This window comes from Hevea brasiliensis, unplaced genomic scaffold, assembly GCF_030052815.1.
Source record: "Hevea brasiliensis isolate MT/VB/25A 57/8 unplaced genomic scaffold, ASM3005281v1 Scaf232, whole genome shotgun sequence".
In the NCBI taxonomy this organism is placed as follows: domain Eukaryota; kingdom Viridiplantae; phylum Streptophyta; class Magnoliopsida; order Malpighiales; family Euphorbiaceae; genus Hevea; species Hevea brasiliensis.
Genome location: NW_026614732.1, coordinates 82,100 through 87,524, shown reverse-complemented (window position 1 = coordinate 87,524; position 5,425 = coordinate 82,100). Strand labels below are relative to the sequence as shown.

The 5,425-nt window shown below is 35.8% G+C and overlaps 1 pseudogene; it reads left to right on the top strand.

Moving 5' to 3' along the window:
• Positions 1-877: 877 nt before the first annotated feature.
• Positions 878-3,381, top strand: LOC131176739 (pentatricopeptide repeat-containing protein At2g36240-like; annotated as a pseudogene).
• Positions 3,382-5,425: the final 2,044 nt, after the last annotated feature.

Below are 5,425 nucleotides of genomic sequence, written 5' to 3'. Positions count from 1 at the left end.
AAAATATTATTTAAATATATGTGTAATCTAATAAATATTGAAAGTTTGATTTTAAAAATAAAAAGTAGCTCGCTAAATTTATTTATTTATATTAATAAAAGTAATATCTAATTAATTTCTAATAATCATTAATTTATAGTTCGTCAATCGATCTAGTTCTGAACTAAATTTGGTAACTATGGTTTCAAGAACAAAGTAATTTAAATTTAAGAAAAATGAATTAAGAAAAAAATTTCATAATTTTAAAGCTAATTTTAATATTATTAAAATTAAAACTGATCAGCGTGCTGTGGCTTTAATTCGAGACTGGTCCAGGGTGTGGCAAGGTGGCTTGAAATATATGAATAAAAGCATAGGATATGATTGAGGCCATGTGAGTGATCTTATTGCATCCCAAGCAAGACAGCAGTTGTATAGTTGAAGTTGAACTCTAATAAAATAACTTAAATTAGAAAGGAATAAATCTCTGGAGACAAGCTCAAAATCTCTAGAATTCTTTGGAGTAAAATTGAACTCTTGGGGTTGTTTAAATAAGTTCAAAGTATTTGGTAATCATAATTCTAAATAATCATGCTCGTGAGCATACTCTGTATATTTGAGTACAGCAACAGATATGGAGAGGCCATCAATTTTGCTGACATTTATTTTGGTGTGGTTGATGAGTATTGATGGGTTATCAGCTTTGGTGGCTTTGGAAGATATGATAAGCAATGAGGCTTTGAGGAATCATACATCGTTGGTGGGTTGTGGGTGTACAGCATCCTGTTCAGGTTGTTGTCGCTCAATGGTAAGGTGGACTCAGATAAGGGTCGAGCTCCAAGCCAAATCGCCTGCAGGTGTATATGTCAATGCCCTATCCTCATGAGCTCCCCTCATTTTGTGGTGAAGATTTTGCAGAAGATGATGAATATGGTGTTCGGTCATTTTTGTGTAACTATTACCGAGAAAAAAATTGTGTGATAGTTTAGCCATTTGATGTTTGAGAATTGTTAATAGTAGCAGTCAGATGTTTGAGAATTGCTAGCAGTTGGCCATTTGATGTTTGCTTAAATAAATATTTCCATATGATGTTTGGTTTCCCTGTTTTATTTTTCACTTTGTTTTTTCGGTTAGATATATCTAGATGGTCTATTTATTGAGCTTAGTGGGAAGAGTTCATATAATTTAATTTGAAATTATTGACTTAATCATTGAAGGGTCACCACTATTTTCTTTCTTGTCCTTGAAGAAAAAACTCAATGTCCTACAGATCCACAGAAAAAGATAAAATCCAAGAACAGCAAGTCTTATAATTAGTATCTTTAATAGATAAATCACTGAGAGATCACAAACTTCACTAGTACAGGAAGCTGCAAAATTAAACACCACAAATCTCAAGATAAAAGTTGTCAAGAAGAAGAAGAGAATGAGAAGAGAGCAGGAGACTTTTGAATGGATGGCACGTACTCTTGCCATCACCAACCGCCTCTCGGAACTCTTCTCGCTTCTCTCTTTCATGGCATCCAATCCCTGCCCTTGTTCTGAGGCTACATTTTCTTGTCGTAGAATTGAACGCATTTTTCAGTTTGCTATTAATGGCTATTGTGAAGCAGGTAAATTGGATGATGCCTTGCTTGCTTTTGAGACCATGAGGAAATTGATTGATGGGAGGGCTAGTTTAGCTGTTTATTATGTTTTGATTCATGGGCATGTGAAATGTGGGCAGCATGATAAGGTAGCATGATAAGGTTACGGAGATATATAATAGATGTTGAAGGATAGAGTTAAGCCTGATGTGTTTACTTTTAATATCTTGATTAGTAGCTATTGTAGGAATAAGAAGTTTAAGAAGGCTTTAGAGTTGTTTAGGGAGATGAGAGAGAAGGGGTGTAGTCCTAATGTGGTTAGTTTTAATACATTGATGATGGGGTTCTTTAGGAGAGGAAGTTTGATGAAGGGGTTAAGATGGCATATCAGATGATTGATTTGGGGTGTGAGTTTTCAAGTGTGACTTGAGAGATTTTGGCTGATGGTCTTGGAGGCTTGTGAATCGTTGATTGATTTTTCAAGAAAACGAGCTTTGCCAAGTAATTTTGATTTCTGTATGCTTGTGGACAAGCTATGTGGCAAAAGGAACAACTGAGCAGCTTTGGAGTTGTTGAATCAGTTGCGGAGGAATGGTTTCTTGTACCACTTTAATAGAAGGTTTGAGAAAAATAGAAGAAGCCTTCAGATTGATGGAAAGAATGTTGAAGAAGAGTATCATTTCAGATATTGTGACCTTTAATTATCTCCTTCAAGATCTTTGCAATGTAGGAAGAACAGTTGATGCTGACAAATTGAGATTATTGGCTTCTAGCAAGGGTTTGGAACTAGATGATATGACATATTACACTTTGGTATATGGGTATACAAGAGAGGGCAAAAGGAAGGAAGGAGAAGTTTTGGTGGATGAGATGCTGGATAGAGAATTTATACCTGATCTTGCTACATATAATAGGTTAATGGATGGCCTTTCTAAATCTAGAAGCCCTCCTAAACACCATCTTTGACTGAGTTGAAAAGGTGAATGCATAGACATCTTCAATTTTTACATTTTGGTTTTGGCACCAACAGTTTAGTGGAATTAGCTGGGATTTCTCAATTATGGTGGAATTCCTCTTCCATGAAGTAAGTAAGAACTTTGACGAAACAGACAAATGCATATAGGCTGTTGTAAATCAAGGAGGAAAGGAAGAAGTTAAAAGTGGAAGCAGCAGGTATAAATATATTCATACAAACTGCATTTGTCATCCATGATAATGCCAAGGTAATTGTCATCAGCTGCAGATGAATAAGGACGAGGAGCTGCTTAAATAAATGAATGATGCTGAAAATGAGCTTGCTGTTGTTTCACTTAAAGCTTTGATTGATAGGTGCATACGGTTTGATGAGTACTGGTGTTCTTTCCCATAAGGAGAGGCATGCAAAATTATTTTTATAGAGCTTTTGCCTTGATGGATTGAAAAGTTTGAAGCAGAACAGGATTTACACTTACGAGACTACTCAGTCTTCGAAGTCTTGTAAAGCTATAGCATAAGTTATGAAACCATGAGAGGCACTTCTAGTTTTGAAAGAAGTTAACTAAAGAGGGATGTACGGTGAAAAGTCAGGAAAGCAATTTATATCTCCATGTTAATTACCTTCTTCCCTTCCATTGAGACTCGGTGAAGGCTTTTTACATATTCTGGCTGATGTTTGTTTGTGGGAGGGGCTTTTGTTCCAAAGGCTTTAGGAATTTTGGCTTGCGTGGAAGGAAATGAGATGCTTCCAAATAAGACGAAGATTTTATGTAGAGAAGGACTGCAGGATGTCCATTCAAGAAAGGAGAACCGAGAGGAAGAGAACAGCTGAGGTATATATAATGAGTGAAAGATATTTTTTGCATGTTAATCAATCAATATATGAAGATCATCTAACTCTTAACTATCCAAAAGTAACAAAAGTTGCTGCCAAAACTAACTTTGACAGATACAAAATATGTGAACTAACTTAGCAGATACAAAATATGTGATCCAACTAGTGATTCAACTACCTCTAGCACCTAGCCACTATTTATAAACCTAAACATTCATCAATTTTCATATCTTGCAAAGTTGTGGGCTAACAACTCTTAACAATGGCATTATCTACTCCCTTTCCTGCTTTTTTCCTCTTTGCATCAACCTTTTGTTTTTTTCTCATTCTTTCCTCATCTTCATTGTCTCCCATAACCCTTCCAATTTATCATATCAAAAAGTTTATCAGATTACAAATGGACTCTGAGTCATATGCTTTAACAAGCTTGGCTCGTGATGAGGAAAGGCTCAAGCATTTGACAATTCTCCCTAGTGTAGGTCTTGGACAGTCACCTTCATCGGTTGTTGTACCTCTATTTGCAGAGTCTAACGGAGAGCACGTAGTTGTACTACGGATTGGCGAGGAAAAGATACGAACCCAACTGCTCTTGGACACTGGCTCTTCAATTATTTGGTAGCAGTGCTATCCATGCGAAAAATGTTATAATCAGAGAAATATACCCAAATATAATCGAATGAGGTCTCGCTCATTTGAATCTATTAGATGCTCTTCAAACAAATGTGATCAAAGTCAACCGGATATAAGTTGTTTGACACAAGGGCGGTGCCTTTATCGTATTAACTATTTAGATAATGATACTACTTCGGGGGTTCTTGCGATTGAAGAACTGTCAAGTTTAGATGGCCGTTTTTCATACAAGGTTATTTTTGGGTGTGGAACTCACAATCCTAGCAAGTATTTTTTGGGTGTTTATGCGGGAATATTAGGATTCCAAAATCTTAGGTATTCCTTCCCAACCCAGATTAGAGCTGCCAAATTCTCCTTTTGTCTAATTACACAAACTGAAATGAGTACTGCCCTTTACCTGTATGACTTTCCAACCCTGCACAATAAATCAATTGTTGTGTCATTGCAACCACACCCATTTTATGATTTTTCTTTTTATTATGTGGAATTTAAAGGAATCTCAATCCACGCGGAAATGCTCGAAGTAAGTCCAGATGGAAATCAATTTAGATGGTAGCTATGGTGTACTTTTGGATACTGAAACCAGAATAACAAGGTTTCCAAGAGAAATATATACCCAATTTCGTGATAAGTTTGTGGAGGAAACCGAAGATTTCGTTCCCTTACGAGTAAGCTATTGGGGCCTAGACGCATGCTATAAAACAAATATATATTATCTGAATTATTTTCCTGAGGTGTCGCTTCATTTTACTGATGAGAAGGTCCTTCGTCTATACCCACAGCAAGTCTTGTATGAAGTACAGACTGGGGTATATTGTTGCATTTGCACCTTTGGATCAATCACTAACAATGTTGGGGAGTTATCAACTCGGGAGGACAAGACTTTCTTTCAATTTAGCAGAGCACACTGTGACATTCTCCTCCAATGATTGTTGAGATTTCAAAAGTTTCTGTTATATTTTAGTTCTTAAGTTTTTAGTATTTTAAGTTGTTAATCATTTCTATTAAAGTAGCTAAATCATCAGTTGTCTTCATTTAGATTAATTGTTAAAATTTATCTACTATATGAGAAATCTGTTCTATATTCATTATCTATAAGCACAGTAGGACTAATGAGAAAAGGAAAATTTAAATTTATGTTTAAATTTGTAATTAAGATCAATCCTTTTAATTTTATCAATGAGAAGAGAATCTCTCTTTTTCTTGATCAATTCAACGATTAAAGGGCTCTACACTCTCAAGGCCTCTTACTAGGCATGCCAAGCAACAACATGTAGGATAAGTTCCCTCCAAAGATGTCAAGAGCACTGCATACAGTAACATCAACACGTCCCTTCTCTGCTGTCTTTATCCTCTCTAAATCATTCATAACCGTGCGTATTCGATATTAAAACAATAGAAGTTCGGTTATGCCCTGGAG